Source organism: Gopherus evgoodei, unplaced genomic scaffold (assembly GCF_007399415.2).
Source record: "Gopherus evgoodei ecotype Sinaloan lineage unplaced genomic scaffold, rGopEvg1_v1.p scaffold_45_arrow_ctg1, whole genome shotgun sequence".
NCBI lineage: Eukaryota > Metazoa > Chordata > Testudines > Testudinidae > Gopherus > Gopherus evgoodei.
The window spans coordinates 619374-641658 of NW_022060066.1; positions in this window are offsets into that span (position 1 = coordinate 619374).

The window sequence follows — 22285 nt, forward strand, 5'->3', positions numbered from 1 at the left end:
AACAATAGTTAGGAATAATGTTCCAAATACAGTCCAAGACCAAATGCTTAAGAAACATATAATTCACCCCACCGTTGCATGTATATTTGTCACATTTTACAATGGCAATTGCTCCCGGAGCTGAGAGAGACGTCAGTTTATGGCATGAAGAATAACTGGTCGGTCATCCTTGCACCCTGGTATTTTCAGAGGGATCTACGGGAGTCAGGTACCCAGTTCTCCATAACATTCAGTGGAAACTGCACCAGAAACTCCCTTAGGCTCTTTGAACACCCCAGCTGCAATGTCCATCCTCTGTCTGTAGTGTTGTTTGAAATCCTCAGACAGATAATGATCCTTAGCACTTGTGTAGCTCTTTATAGCTGCATTGTGCAGAGAACGACTATTCATCCACACAACACATGGGCATGCTTGAGGCCTGATTGAAGGCACAGTGGAGTAAATAGTTGACTAGCCAAATGTAATTGTTCCCATTGTAGAGCAGGGGCACCCAAGTCTCAAGTCTCTTAGATGTTAAGGTCAAAATGGACCATCATGACCATCTAGGTGGCCCTCCTGCACATCACAGACCATAGAATCTCCCCCATCCACTCCTGTAATAAACCCTTAACCTCTGACTGAGTTTCCAAATTTCTCAAATCATGGTTTAAACACTTCAAGTTAAAAAGAATCCACAATTTACACTAGTTTAATCTGGCAAGTGACTCATGCCCCAAGCTGCAGAAGAAGGTGAAAACCCCCCAGGGTCTATGCCAATCTGACCTGGGAGAAAATTCCTTCCTGACCCCAAATATGATGATCAGTTAGACGAGTGGTCTCAACCCTTTTCCATCTGGCAGGTGCCAGAAGAAGGACCGTGGCTGCGGTCGAGCATCCGCCAAAATTCGGCGGCATCTCGGTGGATGCTCGACCGCCAGTTAGTATACGGACCCATTTAGATGCCCTCACAAGTGCCATGGAGCCCACATGGACTGCACTGGGGACCCCTGAGTTAGACTCAGAGCATGTGGCCAAGACTCATCAGCCAGACCCCGGGAAAGAATTCTCTGTAGTAACTCAGAGCGCTTCTGTCAGAAACAGATAGCTAAGGGTAGCATAAAATCCTTCTTTATCCTGTAAAGGGTTAATTCCTCTTTTACCTGCAAAGGATTAAGAAGCTCAAATAACATGGGTGGCACCTAACCAAAAGAACCAATAAGGGAAAAAAGCACTTTAAAATTTGTGGGGGAAGGTTTATTGTCAGGGTCTCCCGGAGTCAACAAGGATCCCGGGCAGGGAAAATACATCTCCGAAGCCATACCTAAGATAAGCATAGAATATTGCAAAAATAGTAAGTAATAGCAAAAAAAAATGTGTTAGGTTATCTTTTGTTTTAGCTTGTGAATGTTCCCTGTGCTAAGAGGGAGGTTTATGACTGTTTCTGTAACTTTAAAGATTTGCCTAGAGGGGAAATCCTCTGTATTTTAAATCTTTTTGTTACCCTGTAAAGTTATCTTCCATCCTTATTTTACGGAGGTGATTCTTTTATCTTTTTTTAAATAAACTTCTTTTAAGATTGTTTTCAGTGTCCTAAGACTCAGGGGATTTGATCTGTGTTCATTTTGTAACCAATTGGTTAGGATATTATTCTCAAGCTTCCCCAGGAAAGGGGGTGTAGGCTCTTGGGGGGGCATTTTTGGGGATGTAGGACTCCCAAAATGTTTGTTTAAATCACTTGGTGGTGGCAACAATATCAAAGGCAAGGAAGAAATTTGTCCCTTGGGAAAGTTCTTAACCTAAGCTGGTAAAAATAAGCTTAAGGGGTCTTTTGTGTGGGATTCCCACATCTGTACCCTAGAATTCAGAGTGGGGAGGAAACCCTAACACCTCCCCATCTAGTTACCCATCTCCAGCCATTGGGGATATTTGCCACTAGCAGTTGCACATTGGCTACATGCCATTGTAGGCAGTCTCATCATACCATCCTCTCCATAAATTTATCAAGTTCAGTCTTGAAGCCAGTAAGTTCTCCCCACCCCCCGCCTGCCCCGCTCTCCTTCAGAGGATGATACAGAACTTCACTCCACTGATGATTAGAAACATTTGTCTAATTTCAAGCCTAAACTTGTTGATGGCCAATTATAGCTATTTGTTCTTGTGTTCACATTGGTGCTTAACTTAAATAACTCCTTTCCCTCCCTGGTGTTTATCCCCCGATATATTTATAGAGAGCAACCATATCTCCCCTCAGTCTTCTTTCAGTTAGGCTAATCAAGCCAAGCTCTTTGAGTCTCTTGTCACAAGGTAGATTTTCCATTTCTCTTATCATCCTAGTGGCTCTTCTCTGCACCTGTTCCTGTTTGAATTTCTTAAAAATGGGACACAGAATATTCCAGATGAGATAGAATCATAGAATATCAGGATTGGAAGAGACCTCAAGATGTCACCTAGTCCAATCCCCTGTTCAAAGTAGGACCAACACCAACTAAATCATCCTAGCCAAGGGATAATCATCCCAGACAACTATTATTCCATTTTACAAGATTGTCCAGATCTTGTTGTATGATATTCTGGTCCTCCTCTGTATGGGCAATACCTTCCAACTTTATGTCCTCAACAAATTTTATTAGCACACTCCCACTTTTTGTGCCAAGGTCAGTATTAAAAATGTTAAATAACTAGTAACCTCGCTCTAGCCTGACAGTTCACCTTTCACTATGACTTGTTCTAGTCTTCTCTTTAAGTAGTTCCTCATCCACTTTTCAATTCTCATAATAATCCCCATCTTCTCCCATTTAACTAAGAATTTCCTGTGTGGAACTGTATCAAATGGCTTACAGAAATACAGGTTGCTCAGATCTACTGCATTTCTTTTGTCTAAAGTATCAGTTGGCTTCTCAAGGAAAGAGATGACTTTGGTCTGCCATGATTAAACTTTTTCAAAACCATGTTGTATTTTGTCCCAATTACAATTAACCTCTATGTCCTTTACTACTTTTGCTTTCAAAATTTGTTCCAACACGTTGCATATAATTAAGGTCAAACTAACAGACCTGTAATTTCCCAGGTCATATTTTTGTGTTTTTTAAAATAGAAGCTATATTAGCAATTTTTTCACTCATAGGTTACATCCCCCAAGTTTACAGATTCATTAAAGAGCCTTGCTATTGGTCTTGCAATTTCATATACCAATTCCTTTAATATTGTTGGATGGAGATGACACCCTTCCTCCTGCCCCCGATTTAGTCCATTAAGCTGTTTAAATTTGACTTCTACTTCAGACATGGAAATTTTACCTCCATATCCTCATTCCCATTAGCCACCCTGCCACTACTCTTAAATTCTCCATTAGCCTTATTAAAAACTGAGGAAAAGTACTTTTTTAGGTGTAAGGCCATGCTTAGATCATCTTTGATCTTTATCCCATCCTCAGTGCTTAGCAGTCCAACTTCTTTCCTTGTTTTCTTTTCATTTATATGGCAATTGAATCTTTTACTATTAGTTTTAATTCTCTTTGCAATGCTCCACTCTGCTTGGATATTGGCAGTTCTCACTTTGTCCCTTTCTGACCTCCAAGAGGTAGCCTTTCTTATTGATCAATGTCATCTTCCATTTCTTGTAGGCTTTCTGCTTTCTCTTAATCACCAGTTTGAGACTCTTGCTTATCCAGCTTGGTCTGCAACGCTTCCCTACGAATTTTTTTCCCTTCCAGGGGAGTCATGGAGGTGAAGTGATTTGTCCAAATCTGAGAGACAACTGGGCATAGAACACAAAAGTTCAGATTCCTACTTCTATGCCCTGTGCCCTGATCTCAGATATAGATATCGTGAAACCTCCAGTCGCCAGAAGCTGGGACTGGACAAATGGGGTTGATCACTCCACATGGCTCTGTTCTGTTCATTCTCTCTGAAACATAGGGCACTGGCCACTATCAGAAGACAGGATACTGGGCTACATGGACCATTGGTCTGACCCAGTATTGCTGTTCATATTCACTTATAGAAGAAAAAATGTATAAATTCTTCTCTATTTGCCTAATCTTAATTACTAAACCAGTAAATTCAAGAGATTCATTTATTAGCACGCCCTGGAATATTTCCATTTCCATTTAAACATTTTTGAGGGATAAGAGACTTTAGCAAAAAATATTTTCACTTAAAAAATGGGATCTTCGTAAACAGAAAACTTCAGTTTCTGGTTGAACCTATTTAAACAAACTTCCAGTGATGGAGATTCTACAGGCCCCCTTGGAAGCTTGTTCCAGAGCTTAACTACCCTTAGAGTTCAAAAGTTTATCCTAATATCTAACCTAAATCTCTTTTTCTGCAGACAAAGCCCATTATTTCCTGTCATAACTTCAGTGGACATGGCAAACAATTGATCCCTGTCCTCTTGATAATGACCCTAATATATTTGATGATTGTTATAAGATTTCCCCGCTCCTCCACCAAGACTTCTTTCTTCATGATTAAACACGCCCTGTTTTTTTAAGCTTTCCTTATAGGTCAAGTTTTCTAAAGCTTTCATCATTTTTGTTCCTTTCCTCTGGACTTCATCCAGTGGGTCCACATCTTTCCTAATGTGCGGCTCCCAGAAATGGACACAGTACTCCAGCTCAGGCGTCACCACTGCAAAGTAAAGTGGGACAATTTCTTCTCCTGTCTTACTTGCCACACTCCTGTTTGTATCACAGAATCATAGAATATACCTCCAAATTATATTGCCCTTTTATGCAGCTGCATCACATTGCTGACTCATAATCAATAGGGGGTTCACTATGCCCCCCGATACTTTTCAGCAGTATGACCACCTAGACAGGTATCCCCATTTTGTAGATATGCATTTGATTTTCCCTTCCTAAGTGTAGTAAATTGCACTCGTCTTACCTGAATTTCATCTTGTTTATTGTTGACTAGTTCTCTAATTTTTCAGGGTTGTTTTTAATTCTAATCCCATCCTCCAAAGTGCTTGAAACCCTTCCTAGCTCAGCGTCATCTACAGTTTTATTAAGAATAGACTCCATTTCATTATCCAAATTATTAATGAAAATATTGGACAGGACTGGACCCAGGACTGAGCCCGGCAGGTCTACTAGGTGCGCCATCCCAGTACAACAGTAAACCATTCATAACTATGCTTTTGTGTACCCACCTTATAGTAATTTCATCTAGACCACATTTCTGTAGTTTGTGTCAAAGCCTGACTTACATCAAGATATATCACATCAACAGCTTCCCCCCATCCGCTAGAACAATAACCCTGTCAAACAAATGTCTTAATTTAAAACTGAATGTTTTTAAACAAAAAAAAACATTTTTAAATGAAAAAATACATTAACATTTTGGATGAAAATTAAAATATCTTTATGGAGTATATGTCCATCAATGGCAATTAGCAAGGGATGGTGTCCCTAGCCTCCATTTTTTGAAAACTGGGTATAGGTGACAGAGGATGATCACTTGATGATTGCCTATTCTGTTCATTCCTTCTGGGGTACCTGGCATTGGCCACTGTCAGAAGACATGATCCTGGGCTAGGTGGACCTTTAGTCTGACCCAGCATGGCCATTCTGATGTTATGTACTTATGTTCTCTAAATATTAGATGCAAAAAACCCAACTAACTCTTTTAGGTACACAATTTAAAATGAATGCTATTTCCTAGACTACAAAATATGTTAAAAAATAAAGATGAGCTGTATCCATTCTTCCTATACAGGTCGTTTGACTCCTCAATCAGCCAGACTTTTAGAACGACAGTGACAATTTCCAGCTGGGTCACATTGCCTTGAAAGGTGAAGTTATTTCACAATACAGTTACTTTCTCTTACAGTTTCAGGTGTGTCTGGCTAGTGGATCTGTCTTACCAGCTGTGTTGATGGAGCTTGTCAATATAAACTCCCTTCATTCCCAAACTTTTTCTCTCCAGAAGACACACAGCAGCCTTGACTGCTGCTAAGTGGTACATTATAGGATGGCATATCTTGCTTTCCCCAAATACACATATATACACATTGCAGGAAGATTTCATTGGTGATTCTAATTTCTGTGACAGTAATTTTATGCCACTGCAGCAGTGTCAAGGGGATTTAAAGTCTCTGTGATCATCACTTCAATTTTATGAACCAGATGCACTGCTAAAGTGGTGTGCAGGGTAGTCCATATAAAGGAGAATCTGCCACTCCACAACCAGACAACTCTCTCAAAGTATGTAGATCTCTACATCGGTTAGAATCTCTTTCCATCACCATCCAACTGTCTTTACCCTCTACCTACCTTGCTCATGAAAGACAGCTCGAAAGAATCGCATGAGGAGAACTGCTTTGTACTCCACCCTTATCTCCCCATCCGTCTGGGGACATGTGAACTCAGCAGAATGTCATAGACTTCCCTAGGGTGTGTAACACATTCTGCCAAGTCAGTCTGGTCTCTTGGTTAAAGCATAGGAAACCAGCACACTACCCCTGTCTTTCCCAAATGCTTCTTGCACTGTGAACTTCAGTGTGTTACTCCAGCCCCTCAGCCTCATTTTCCCCTTCTGTGAAATAATGATAAATATCAGAATTTGACCCCTCCCAGTTGCTGTACACAGATACAGAGCTGCCAATAGAAGTCACATATGTGAGTTTTATGAGTCCTAGAATAGTAAAGATTTATGCTGTATATACTTGAGCTCAATCCACTAGCACCTGATCTAATCACCATTTACAGATATACAGCTACTAAGCACTCTTGTAACAGGGGAAAGCACCAGTACAGAAATCCATAGATTCATGGATTCCAAGGTCAGAAGAGGCCATTTTGATCATCTAGTCTGGACTCTCCAAAATAATTTCTACTGCACTTTTTTTTTAGAAAATATCCAATCTTCATTTAAAAATCCCCACCACACACCTTGGTAAATTGTTCCAATAATTAATTACACTCATTGTAAAAATTAACACATTATGGCCAGTCTGAATTTGTCTAGCTTCAACTTCCAGCCACTGGATTGTCTTAGAACTTTCTCTGCCAGACTGAAGAGTCCATTAAAAATATTTGTACCCCATCTAGGAATTTAGAGACTTTGATTAAGTCAGCCCTTAACTTGCTCTTTGTTAAACTAACTAGATTGAGCTCTTTGAGTCTATCACCTTAGGGCCTGTTTTCTAATCCTTCAGTTGTTCTTGTGGTGCTTCTCAGAACCCTATCCAGCTGATCAACATCTTTCTTGAATTGCAAATACCAGAACTGGACACAGGATTCCAGCAATGTTTGCACCAGTTTCAAATACACAGACGAAATAACCTCTCTACTCCTTCATGAGATTCCCCTGTTTATGCCTCCAAGCATTGCATTAGACCTTTACTCCACAGCATCTCACTGGGAGCTCATGTTCTGCTGGTTATGTGCCATGGCCCCCAAACCTTTTTCTGAGTCACTGGTTCTTAGATTATAGTCCCCAATCCTGTGAGTAAGGCCTGCATTCTTTCTTCCGGTGGGTATACATTTACATTTAACCACATTAAATCATATATTATTATTTGCTAGCATCCAGTTTACCATGCAATCCATATTTTCAGCTCCTCCTCTGGCCTTTGTCTCTTTTCTAGGCAAGGAGACCACCTGATCTCTTTGTTCTCCAACATCTTTAGTTGGCAGCTTGTGGGAGAGGGGGCCAGGCTATGAGTTGCCAGGAGACAGGGTGGCTGCCATTCTCTGTGCAGACCCCTGCCCCTCAAGGGCTTTGCAACAATCACACTCCCTTATCCCACAATGTAGATACTTAAAAAATGCATAGGGGAAACTGAGGCACCCACACAGTATTCAGAGAAAATATTAATAACATTCCCACTTTGTCACAGAGTCCAAGATCTCGTTCTCAAGAGATAACATCTAATATAAATCCCATCATTTTGTATCATAGAATATCAGGGTTGGAAGGGACTCAGGAGGTCATCTAGTCCAACCCCCTGCTCAAAACAGGACCAATCCCCAACTATTTTTTTGCCCCAGATTCCTAAATGTCTCCCTCAAGGATTAAACTCACAACTGTGGGTTTAACAGGCCACTGCTCAAACCACTGAGCTATCCCTCCCCCCCATGCATGTACAGCTGGGGTTATTTTTTCAATGTGCATTACATTGCACTTATATACACTGAATTTGGTAAAAAGAGTAAACAGTAAGATGGCAAAGTTTGCAAATGATACAAAATTATTCAAGATAGTTAAGTCTAGTTACCCTACAAGGGGCAGCTTGACTCACTTCTATGAATTGCACTCACTCACTCCTGCTAGCAACTGAATTTTAGGTACTATGAAGCCTTAACTTTAGGCCCAATGGCCTGCTCTCTACTTGTGTTTCAAAACATTCTAATCAGCATAAGCAAACATTATTCTCATGGGGCAGGGACCATAATTTGGTCTGTGTTTGTACAGTGCCTAGCACAATGGCATCCTGGTCTATGACTAGGGCTCCTAGACAATACAGTAACACACCTACTACTAAACTACTACAGTGGGATCAAAGCGTTCTCCTGACTGCGCCGCAAGACCAACCATCCCTCGGGGGGAATTGGAATTTTACATCACCCTTTCAGGCTTTTGATTGGATCCTGGATCCCAAAATTCCCTGGGATGGTGTTGTCGTGGAAAATGACCACCACCCAGTTGAGTTGATCAGACAGCCTGAGGCTTCTTTATTGATTAATCAAAGAATACAAGCATAGATGCAGGGAGAGACGACAAAGTCCCCTAGCAAGGGGAAGTCGCTCTACCTTACAGCAGTGATACCTGGGTTTATATAGCCAAAAACCGCAAATTACCATATGAACTCATACATCCGAAGATACCATATTTGGTTAATACAATGACATCTTTTAACCATCTGCTAAAAACAACTACTATTAATATACCGGTTATGAGCTAATTTGCAAGCTGGCTCTTTGTAACTTCCCCTTTTATGGGTTTTTATGTTTGTCAGGACTTTGACACCTGGTGTCCACCTACTTGCGGTTTTAGCAGCTGCGTTTCCAAGCAAAATTTTGAGGAAGTTGGGTCCAAAAATACATGTTTGTTCCTTTGGCCAAGTTATCAGGGGTTATTATGATTTATAGTTATGCTTGCATGAGCTACTTAATAACCTATAATGACCTTACAGCTGTTAGTCTTTTGGCAGTGATGGATGGGTTGTTGAAGGGACTTTTATGTCAGTTTAACCCCATTAAAAGCAGCATTTTAATTGTTTAGCAGCATTTGGTAATATAATAGTGTTATGATAGTAGTGTATAATATAGTAAAATCGGGAAGTGAGCCTCAGGAGGGTTAGTGTAAAATCAATGTTTTTACTTTGCTATATGTTAGTATGATTGCGGCCTAAGGCCTTAATATGATTACTAACTTGATTAAGACCCGGCCTTTGGGCCTGGGGTCAGCTTTCTTTATCAGTGTTTTCCCTGAGTTTAACTAAAATCTGATGGCTGAAGTTTGATGGGAAGTCAAATTAATGTATGTCCTCTGGTGAGTAGCCCTGAATGGCCTGTCACTCACACACTTTTAGATGGCTACATACACTGTGGTTTAGTGGAGCAAGCAGTAGCCTGGGCCTGGGCCTTAGAAGTTCTGGGGTTTAGTCCTCTCTCTGTTACTAGCTTGTTGTGTGACTTTGACCCCCTCAGTTTGTAAAAGGTGGATAATGCTAGTGGCTTCCTTTGTAAAGTGCTTTGAGATCTACTAGGGAAAAGTACAATCTACAAGTGATTATTATCACCCTTGCTTTACGGTGCTGTCAGCATGACTCATGCCCCTAGTCCCAAGGAAAGTCAGTCCTGATTTAGACTTTTGGAAGCGAGAGCAGAATCAGGTCCCTTTGATCTTAATTTTCCTCCTCTACATGTGGCTCTACTGAGGCACCAGCTGGTTCAATGGCAGAGCTGAGCATAAATTCCACTTCAGCTGACTACCAGCTGTTCCTCCAACCTAAAGCTGGAATAGGCACCTTCAAATGCTCCTGTCCAGCACCCGTCTGGTGAGACCCAATCCCACCGACGTCCATGGAAAGACGTCCACTTCCTTGGAGATCAGTGGATGAAACCTGGGAGCTGGGATTTTCAAAGGTTATTGGGCACCTGAAGATACATAGCAGTCCCTAGTGCAATTTTGCAAAGCACTTCAGGAGGTTAAGTGTTTCTCTTCCATTACAAATCAATATGAGTTAGGAATAATATTTTTAAAGGAATTTCATGCCTAACTCCCATTATAATCAGTGGGAGTGAGGCTCCTAAACTCCTTTAAAAATCTGGTTCTGGGATCCTAACCAGTTTAGACAGTTTTGTAATCCTACTTGGCACCTATCTGCATCTATAGATAAATAAATAGCTTTGAAAATCTGGCCCTTTGACTCCCTGCTCCACTGACTTTCAATCCCTTAAGCCCCTTGGGAAATCCCGGCCTTGGGATATATACTCCATTCTTTGATCTTCATTAGGAATGTTATCTTGGATGGTGAACTCCAGAAATACAGAGATTCAGCTGCCATGAAGATGGGCTTAACTACATAGATAAATCTACATATGGGGATCTGATCCCAAGCCATCCTGTTATCATGCTGCTGTAATGGGCCACTGAGAATAGGGATGTTGTGGTTCTAATGGCCAGGGCATGGGGGCTGGCACTTAGGTGGAACTAGAACACAGGTCTCCTATGACACTGGGCATCTTGTTCACTGTGACCTAAATATAAACCCCTTAGGACAAGAACTGTGTCTGTACAGTGCTTGTCACACTGCGGCCTCTAGGTGATGCCATTGTAATAATAAAGACACCAAGAAGGATTGAGACTTGCCTTGGCAGCTTCTTACTGCACTATAAATCAGTCAATCTGAGTTTGAGGGCAGTGACACAGGTACAGCAGAACTAAACCAGTACTGCTCCACTGGCTGATGCGTTGCATGGACATTTAAATTGCACTGAGTTAGCTTGAGCTCTGGGACAGATCCTCAGCTGGTGTAGATCAACAAGCCAATAGAGTGATGCTAATTGACACCACCTGAGGATCTGACCTCTTGCCTGAAAGACCTCTGATATCAGTACATAATTATATGTATTTTTATAGGTTAGGGACTCACCAATTTGCACAGCAGTAGAGGAGCTGGTGCTTTGAGAGGTGAGACTGATTTGTGAGATGCTATTGCTCATTTGCTTATTAAAGTGCACTCAGGATAAAAATGCAGAGAGCCACTAGTCTAACAGTGACAGAGCCATTCATCTGGATGCTTACATCCAGATCCTCGGCTGGTGTAAAGTTGCATAACTCCACTGACTTTACCTGTGTCAATTTATATCTCTTGAGGATCAGACTCCAATGATATGAACAGAGCTATGCAGATTTACACCCTGCTCAAAATCTGGCCCATTAACATCAGTGTAGCTAACCTGATTTACACCAGATGGGGACCTGAAACAGTGACCTCAGTGGAGTATTTCTGATTCACATCAGATGGAGATCTGGCTTTTCAGACCATAATATGTATATTTCAATTAAGTATATACATTTCAACCTGTGTTCACCTCCCATTTCAAGAGTTTTATAGCAGTGTCATAGATTGGGGGTGATTGGCCAATTGCTTTTAACATCAGCTGGGTTTTATATCATGAAAAGGGAATATGAAGTGACTGTCCAATGCGATAATTGGTATGAGGAGGTAAGAGTGAGCTGATAGTTACCCAACCACTCTGCACTAATTTATCACAAATGAAAATGACAACAGGAGGTGGGAGACCATGGAAAATCAGGGGCTCTCTGCTTTTTGCAGAGATTACACAGACGCAAAGGCTAAGGGATGCAAATGGTGTTACTATACTGTGATAAAACATGACTAGCATACAGCAGAGAATGGAGGTGGGGAAGGAGCGGCTATACATTATAATGAGCAGAAGGGGCTAGGATGAGCAGATGGCAAGTGTGGAAAATTGGGACAGGAGATGGGGGTAATAGATACCTATATAAGAAAAAGCCCCCCAAATTGGGACTGTCCCTATAAAATCGGGATATCTAGTTACCCTACAAGGGGCAGCAGAAGGTGAGGAACACGGGACTATATAATAGACACCGGGGCATTAGCGGGTGGGGTTGGGGAAGAGGTGGCTATACAGTGTAATAGGCACTAGGGGCAGCAGAGGGTGAAGGTGGGGAAGGGGCAGCTATACTGTATAATGGACACTAGGGGCAGCGGAGAGTGGGGGTGGGGAAGGGACGGCTATACTGTATAATGGGCACTAGAGGCAGCAGAGGGTGAGAGGTAGGCAAGTGTGGAAGTTTTTTTAGGTTTACAGCATATGCCTTTCTGTGCATTTGCTTTAGTTGGCATAATCAGGAGGAAATCTGTTGGTGTGACTACTGTTACACTTTCCTAAACTAATTTTGTAATAAGACTACATATGCGAATTAATGTGAATGTGTGGGTGAGAAAAACCAGCCTTTATATATCTTACTGAAAGGGCAGGTGTGTATTTGATGGCTTATGGATCAGAATGATTTTCTAGGTACGTGTGCTTATGCCTTAGACAGAGAAATAGAGATAGTGTGTGTGCATTGTGTTTGTGTGGCTGTGTCTGAGTGCGTGCATTTCAGAGTTTGAATCTGTATGTATGTACCTCCATATGTGTGTCTGCAGTGTATGTGTTGTGTGGATCTGCAGTGTGCCTGAGTGTGTGTGTGTGTGTGTGTGTGTGTGTGCGTGTGCATCAATGAATGAATGCTTGGTTAATATGTGTGTGTGCATGAATATATTGCCTGCTCTGTGTGTGTGAATTGTGATCTGCTGCGTAGCATGGACAACTAAAGCCAGGTCCTCAGCTGATGGATATGAATGTAGCTCTGAAAGCCAACTGAGTTCCACCCATTTTCGCCAGCTGAAGCTATGTCCTGAAGTTCCACATTTCTCCTTGGTTGATCCCGTGGAGCATTGATGTCCAGGCAGAACTGTGCTCCACAGTACCACCACTGCAAATCGCTGATGTTAAGTGCACCATGGCCTGATATATCAGTGAGGCCATATGCATCCCTGGCAGCACCTGGATAGTGTCACTGTCTATCTTACAGCTCTGTCCTGGCCTCTCTGTGAATTTCTTAGTGGTCCTGGTCTAATTCACAGCAGAAACAGGCTTCCTGGACTCCAGGATCTAAGAGGAAAACCTCGGATCTGAAGAAAGCCAATAAACATGGTGAGTCTCAGGCCCCAGGACTGAATTTCACAGCCCGGATCAGTGGCTAGTTATCAGTTGACAGAAGGGGACATGGATCAGCATTCATGTTGCAATACCTGGCCTCAAGGTGGAGAAGATAATGATCCAATCACTGGACCAAATTTGGTGAAGAATCTTGATCACATGCTCCCAAAGGTAGCATAGGCTAAGCAGCAGAAGAACTTGACAGGAAGCCACATGAAAACTACAATACTGTGTATGATGCCAATTGGCCTATTTACTGGTAGGCTCAGAAGTCACATTAAGGGAAGACAGACGTGGCATGTCAACTAACTTCTGGGTTCTGGCCCATAGAAGTTATCTCCTTTGGGTCACTTTTGAAACACATTGCCTGATGGGAGCATGAGTGTGTGTATGTGTGAGTAAGTGAGCTTGTATTCCTACTGCTCTCTCTAATTATCTGTCAGTCCATCTAACTATCCATTTAATTATTCATCTGTATAATCATTTGCCAATTCACCTAATTGTCTGTCTTGTTCTTTGTCTGTCCATCAAGATGTCTGTCCATTTTTCCTCCTTCTGCTTTTTGTCCACCCAATTATCTATCCATCTGTCTAACTGCCCATCTATACAGGGCAAGGTAATATTTTTCACTGGTCCAAATTCTATTGGTGTAAGAGATAAGCTTTTGAGGTTACAGAGAGTTCTGCTTCAGTGGAGGATATCTAATGTGATGCCAATTTTTAAAAAGCAGCTCCAGAGTCAATCCTGGTAATTACAGGCTAGTAAGTCTAACTTCAACACCAGAAAATTGATTGAAACAGTAAATAACAGAATTGTCAGACACAGAGATGAACATGATTTATTGAGAAAGAATCAACATGGCTTTTGTACATGGAAATTATGCCTCACCAATCTATTAGAATTCTTTGAGGGTGTCAGCAAACATATGGACAAGGGTGATCCTTTGGATATAGTGTGCTTGTATTTTCAGAAACCCTTTGACAAGTTCCCTCACCAAAGTCTCTCTAGCAAAGTAAGCTGTCATGGGATAAGAGGGAAGGTCCTCTCTGTAGTAGAAAGGGAGCATAAGATATATGCCCTTGTATCAGAGGCGTGGTAAAAGACTTGAGTTAAAGTAGTGGGCAAGCTTTTCTAATATAAAGTAAAGTTAGCAAAAGTCAGGCTGTGAGCAAACGTCAGGCTCTGCCTGCTTGCAAGTTTACAGAATTTGGCAAGAACAGGGCTCATATTGCAGAAATATACATTCCTAAGAAGTGCTAATTACAGACAATGCAAACACATGTGCAAGGTGATGAGTGATAACTAGCCATGTCAGGGGGCAGTAACTAACTATGTTAGAGGTGCAATACTAACTTGTTTGTATCGGGTATAAAAATGTACCTCAGAGGGATTATTATTGTCTGGCCTAGGGAGGAATGGAAAGTCCTGCCGTTCACTGAGCTGGTCATTGTTATGGGTATACATGTACTAGTGGTCTGGTAGAGTCTGCGGGATACTAGTACTGTGCTTCATTGACAATAAACCTGGCTGGGTGCCTTCATCCCTTAATGTAACTTGTGGTCATTGGGCAGTTCGATCAAGATCTCCTGTGCCAGCTGTCTGCACAGGTCTGGGGTGGCAAACAGAGGAAACACACACACACAGCCAAACATCTATCAACATCTAACCACACTTTCAGAATCGGTAAATGGCTAAAAGACAGGAAACAAAGGGTAGGAATAAGTAGCCAGTTTTCACAATGGAGAGAGGTAAGTAGCAGGGTCTGTACTGGGACCAGTGCTGTTCAGCATATTCATAAACAATTTGGTAAAAAGAGTAAACAGTAAGATGGCAAAGTTTGCAAATGATACAAAATTATTCAAGATAGTTAAGTCCAAAGCTGACTGCAAAGAGTTACAAAGGGATCTCATTAAATTGAGGGACTGGGCAACAAAATGGCAGATGAAATTCAATGTTGATAAATGCAAAGTAATGCTAGTTGGAAAACATAATCCCAACTATACATTTAAAATGATGGGGTCTAAATTAGTTGCTTCCACTCAAGAAAGAGATCTTGGAGTCATTGTGGATAGTTCTTTGAAAACATCAACTCAATGTGCAGCAGCAGTTAAAAAAGTGAACTGTACCTTTATGGTTCTAATTGCCCCATCTCCAGAAAGATATATTAGAATTGGAAAAGATACAAAGAAGGTCAAAATAATTAGGGGTATGGAACAGCTTCAGTAGGAGGAGAGAGAAAAATACTGGGACTATTCAGCTAGGAAAAGAGACTACTAAGAGAGCACATGATAGGGGTATATAAAATCATGAATGGTGTAGAGAAAGTGAACAGGAAAGTCTTATTTTTCCCTTCACATAAAACAAGAACCAGGGGTCACCCAATGAAATTAATAAGCAGCAGGTTTACAATTAACAAAAGAAAGTATTTCTTCACACAACACGCACTCAATCAGTGGTACTCATTGCCAGGAGACTTTGTGAAAGCCAAAAGTATAACTGGGTTAAAAAATATTAAAGCAGTGTGTGGGGATAGGGCCATCAATGGCTATTAGCTAAGATGGCCAGGGATGTAAACCCATGCTCTGGGTGTCCCTAAGCCTCTGACTTGCATAAGCTGGGACTGGATGACAGATCATTCAATAATTGCCATGTTCTGTTCAATCCCTCTGGCACCGGTCATTGTCAGAAGACAGGATGCTGGGCTAGATGGACCATTTGCCTGGCCCAGTATGGCCATTCTTACGTTCTTACGTAGGCAGGGGTTGCTGTGTGGGTATATTTCACAGTGATGCACATTAAATTTAATTTAAAAACATATCATGATTTTTGGTAGCTAAAGGATATTCCTTCTGACTCTGAGGGCAGCTAATGTCACAGGCAAAGCAAGTGGGAATTGGAGCTGGAAAGAGGCTTGCAGTGGGACTGTGACACTCTGTTAAGGGCAGCAGTGGCAAGGGGATAGGCTGTAACAAGAGCTATCTCAGTCCCTGGTGGCTGACCAGACAAGTGGCAATGAACAAACTGTCCATAGGGTGTAAAGTGCTTGACCTTAAGATGCAGCAGTTTCTATACGTCTGATAGCAGATCTGCACTGACAGATCCCCAGCATGAAGGAACCCTGAGCAGTGTCATTTGAAACATGTTAATTTCATTGACTTTTGTTTAGGATAAAAATAATAATTAAATTAAAAAATCCTTGCTTTGTTATGTTATTGTCATTAAAATCATCCCCGTTAGCAACTCAGCTACTAAAGAGAAATCTCTCCAACTAGCCATGCAGCACCTGTGGCTCTATGGAGATTTGCAGGAGGACACGGAGGTCATTATAACTCTTCATGTCTTAATCAGCACTCTGAGAAATGTTTTGCCCAGCTGAGACCTGGGCACTGCCTGGGGATCTAACAAACCCCTCAAGGAATTAAGGGCCAGTGGCAGAAACAAAGTTACTCATCATTTTAATGGGTCTCAGGGAGGCCATTAGAATGGAAACACTGTTGAGAAATGCAGGTCACGGCAGCAGTCCCATTGGGGCTGATTAGAAAGGAAAGTCAGAGCCACTGATTAATGTTAGACAAAGGAAGGGGAAGGTTTGTTCCTATGGCAAGGAGCCCCCTGATGTGTAAAGTGAAAGGGGTCAGGCCAGTTTGACCAGCTCCTGTGAAGGGAGATCCCTTCATTCATAAATTCCACCAGAGCCTCACCTAGCTAGGGGATGTAGTGGGCAGGTGTGTAGGGGGGTGCTGGTGGTGGTGGATTGCAGTGAAACTGACATGAAAACAAATGAGATTCCCACTGGGTTAGCCGAGACACAGGGCCCAGGTACAGTGAGTGAAAGGCAATTCCAGGTGTCTAGGCCTCAATGATAGAGATCAGCCAAAGTACCTGGATTGTGACAGGCTTTACTGTCCTGCCCATGACACCCAGTGCTGCCAGTGCCCCTCAGTCATAGCCTACAGCCCCTACCCACAATGCTATTCCATTTCTGGGCCCACACAGACATAGAGCCAGGGCCAGCACAACTCATTAGGTGAACTAGGTGGTCGCCTAGAGCACTGACATTTGGGGAAGACGACTGCAGCGGCCGGGTGTTCGGCCTCCGTGGTCGGTGGCAGTATTTCAGGGGCGGGACCTTCTGCTGCCTCTGTTGGGGGTGCCATTTTGGGGGTGGGACCTTCCGCCGCCTAGGGGGCCAAAGTACCTGGATTGTGACAGGCTTTGCTGTCCTGCCCATGACACCCAGTGCTGCCAGTGCCCCTCAGTCCTGACCCACAGCCCCTACCCACAATGCTATTCCATCTCTGGGTCTACACGCACACACCTCAGTCCTGATCCTATAGTCCCCTGGTTGTCACAGCCCTGCACTGTCCCCACCCCACGGCTCTGCCAGTGCCCCTCAGTCCCGATCTGCAGCTTCCTGCTATCCCAGCCCTGGGCTCCTCCATGTCCCCCAAAGCTCTGTTGATGTCCATTAATGCTGATTGCAGCCCCCGCCTTCTATCCCATTTCTCGGCTAACACACACAACACACACAGCTCTGCTGCTGCTGCACCTCAATCCCGACCCAGAGACACCCTGCAATCAAGCCCTGCCCCCTCCCTCCAACTCTGCCAGTGCCTGGGAATAAATTGTGCAGTTAGTTGCTTGATCACACTTTGGCTCAGTAGGAAATAGATTCAAGAGACCAGCTCAGCAACAAGCGAGGTTGATTGCTATAAAACAGTGGCACTGCAATGGGGTAGGAGGGCCAGAGACCCCTACTTCATTCCCCTTCTTTTCCCCCCAAGACCCACCCACTGGCCAGGCCAGCAGCTGATGGAACCTGACCAGGGAGCCCAGGCAATTGTGGGAGCCGTGTGGACTCCCCATCCAGTACAGCGCCCCCTACTGCTGAACTTGGACATTGAGATCCATCAACCTGAGAACATCCTCCAGGCCCCTGCCTGCTAGACTGGGATATTGCTAGCAACAGTGACTAAGGGGGAAGATTGCCCCAAACTGAGCACTCTACCTCACTCGCAGTAGCACAGCCTCAGCCCCCTATGGCCATGCTGGAGAAATGGGGTCAGAACTGTCTAAGAAATGAAAGTGCTCCCAGCTGAGCCCATCACCCCATTCCCTGAAGCACACTACACCCTAGCACCTCTCAGCTTCCACATAGAGTTTATTTTACTGCTCCTGTGAACTAGTCCTGATTCTGATTCCACTGCAAACGTTGTCAAAGGGAATAGTCCCAGTGACTTCTAAAGACTTTGTCTCTGGTCCTCAAGAAGGGAAATGGACCCTTTGGTAAGAGCAGTAGAGTCTGAGAATGAGGAATCCCGGGTTCTGTTCCGAGCTCTGGGAGGGGTATGGGGTGTAATGTTTAGAATAGTGGGAATTGGGAATCAGATCTCCTGCTTTCTAATCATGGGTCTGAGATAGGAGTGTGGCACATAATCTGAATGTCAGGGAACTGGAGTAATGAGCCTTGGGTGTTGTTACTGATTCTGCCCCTGACTCTTTGTGTTGTGTTAGAATCATAGAATACCAGGATTGGAAGGGAACTCAGGAGGTCATCTAGTAGAATCCCCTGCTCAAAGCAGGACCAATTCCCAACTAAATCATCCCAGCCAGGGCTTTGTCAAGCTGGACCTTAGAAAACCTCTAAGGAAGGAGATTCCACCACCTCCCTAGGTAACCCATTGCAGTGCTTCACCACCCTCCCAGGGAAAAAGTTTTTCCTAATATCCAACCTAAACCTCCCCACTGCAACTTGAGACCATTACTCCTTGTTTTGTCATCTGGTACCACTAAGAACAGTCTAGATCCATCCTCTTTGGAATCACTTTTCAGAGTAGTTGAAAGCACCTATCATCTTCTCTTCTGCAGACTAAACAATCCCAGTTCCCTCAGCTTCTCCTCATAAGTCATGTACTCCAGCCCCCTAATCATTTTTGTTGCCACAAAATTCAACCTAATGATTCAAGCTATACACTCATATACCATTGAGTAAATAGTAGTGTGGTCAAATGTTTAGAGCATAGAGCTCTGAAGCAGGAAGAGCATGATTTTCAAAGCATCTGAATCACTGAGTCAGTGTGTAGCACTGGGCCAATCACTTGAGACCTCCTTAGTAAGTGCGTTGAACAAATCATTCCTCTTTCCAGACAAAATAGTATCATACAATTTACCCCATTTAGTAAATCCCATTACAATTTTCATCTAGAAAATACATAATCATGATGATACCACCTCCTCTGAAATTATTGCCCTAGTGTGTTTTGTGTTGCAGTATGATGCAGAATTGTTCTTTCTCTGAGGAATATTACAAGAAATTTCCTTCAGAGACTGGGTCCCAGAAGCCAGTGAATGAAATAAAAACACCTCTGTTTCCTTCAACACATTTTGTGCTTGTAGCTAGGAGATAGAACTACTCTTCTTAAACAAGGTAGGGCATAAATGAATTAATTAAGACCCCAGCCATCCTCCCACTGAAGTCCATGGGTGCTGTGTCCCAGTCTGCAATGTGAGCAAGATCATGTCATTGGTTTCTTCATTTGAATTTTCCATACGTGGGCAGAGAATCTTAATGTATGTCTGAGCACATGGGTTGTGTCCGTGTTCATATCATCTATCTATCTATCTATCTATCTATCTATCTATCTATCTATCTATCTATTAATTAATATATAAATTGATCTATTCATGTCTGAATCTATCATTCTGAATACATCTAGTTTAATAATCATGGGTCAGGTTGTGAGCTTGACTTCAGTGTTGTTGTGCTAATTTAGGTGAAGTTCTGGACCCATAATTCCATAGTGTCCACCAAAGTGATAAATAAGCACCAAACATGCTCATCATCATGCCATGACTGTATTTATTTTTGTTGCTGTTTTTCTGTTATCACTGATGTTTCTTGCTTCTCCCTCCTCTCGTCCTTACTCCCCTCTATTCCTCAAGTGTTATCATCACCCACTGCGTCTGAGTGGAAATGTTGTTTCTTGAAGTGGTTCTTGTATTTGGATCTGAATACCGTCAACTGGGAGGACTTAGTCTGATCTCTTCTAATAAGAAAGTCCACTCCCAGAATCCGACCACGGCACATGCTCTGCACCTGCTGCCCAAGAGTTAAATGGCGGTCTCTTTTAGCTGAATTTTTTTCAAACCTCCCTCCACGTAATGTATGCTTCTTTAATTGCTTTCATGTCCTCCTGTATACTAATGGAGTGTCCAGATGCCTTGAAGAGCTCAGAAAATATCACTCAACTGCCAGTGACGAGCATCTTTATAGACCTTATTCCTAATGGTGAGTAAATTTCTACATTTATTTAGAGCCAATCCAAATGTCAGCCATTAAACAAAGAAATAAATTCAAATTCCTTCTGAAAAAATAGTTTAATCAATATTGATGTTTTCCATGAGAAAACTTCGATATTGATGGCAGTTTTCAATTTTCCATTCTATTTCATGTGGACTCTTTGAATCGAAATTAAGATTTTCACTATTTCAACTTTTCATATAGATTCAGGATGAAAATATATATTGGAATATTGGAATTTCTCATGAGATGGAAATTCCATTTTCCAGCCAGCTCTACATGTACTACAATGGTCGTGCTGAGGAAAATATTTACAAACATGAATAGAGGTTCCCCAAAGTCAGTCTTAAGAGAGGCTGAAGAATTCTCACCTCTTCTCCAAGGCTCCCTATTTAGAGAAAAACATTCTCTTTTGTTTTAAATTGTGCACTCTGCATAATGTGCACTAGAGTGTGCTTTGGTTGTCGGATTTAATTTTCTCTATTTCAATGAATGTGTGTGAGTGTTTGAGTGTGTTCAATTTCCAGGAGAATGGTTCGGTGGTTATGGCAGAGTTTCAGGTATCAGCAATGCTGACTCGCTGTGTAAACCTAGTCTCTTCACCCCTATCTTTCCCCCAATCATTCCCAGTTTTCCCCTTTGTAGCTCACTATTCTTTGACACTATGCTTTGAGAACCATATATTGAAGGTGCTAAGAGTATGCAAAATACAATATTTGTTATTGCTCATTTTTATTTCAATGCTGTCATTTCAGTGTCATGCCTTTATTAGAAAGTTGCTTGTCAAAAAACAACCTAGAAGTAATACATCTGTGGAAATTGTCTCTTTGTACATTGTAGGATCTTTTTTCTTGTAAAATTCTTTATAGCAAGGTGATTAGACAAAGATCCTCCACTGGTGTAAAGCAGTATAGAACTTTTTTATACCCATGAATCTGTTAAGATTTACACCAGCAAAGGAACTGGTCCTAGCTCTTATTTTGTATATTGAGAGAAACAAATGCATTTCGGATGCTGTGATGATAAATGCAGGTATTATTTAAATTGTTCTCTAATATTTACGGAAGAATAACATTTAATAGTACACAAAAGGCCAAATCCCCCATTGTTTTCAGCATTTATCATGCTTCTCATTCTTCAAAGGGCTTCAATGATATTGGGCTCAGCAGCACCAGTTTACTCATGTGAGTAGTCCTCACTTATGTGAATTTTAACTGCAGTTGGAATATTTGCATTCGTATAAGAATTCCTGTGTTTAAGATCCGAAAGAGCTCAGAATTTGCTCTCATTTGAAAAATCTTTTTTGATAAATGTGGCTGTAGAAAGAAAGAAAGAAAGAAAGAAAGAAAGAAAGAAAGAAAGAAAGAAAGAAAGAAAGAAAGAAAGAAAAGCATTGATCCCCTTTTGGATTTTCATGTAGACAGAAAATAAATGTTTTTGAAGAGGAAGAACAGAACCCCTGAAGCTGGAAACTGGTATACCTCCATTGCTGGTATAAACTGATGTAGCTCCTTTAGAGTAAATTTATCAGATCCCCGTCTGTTGCAAACCAGTTGTATTTCCATTGGTGTCAAAGTGGACATTGTGATGGGTTGCCTCCCCACCACAGGGGTGCCACCTGATGTACTGGGGTAACACTCAGTCCACCTGTTCCACCAGCCTGGGCTCCCTTACACTGTACTGCTGAGCCAGGCCCTCAAGCCTCCTCCAGCACACACGCAGGTGGGGCCCCACCCAGGTGTGGAACGAAACAGACACTGAAATCAGACCTGCATGGGAAGCTTCAGACAGGGAATTGC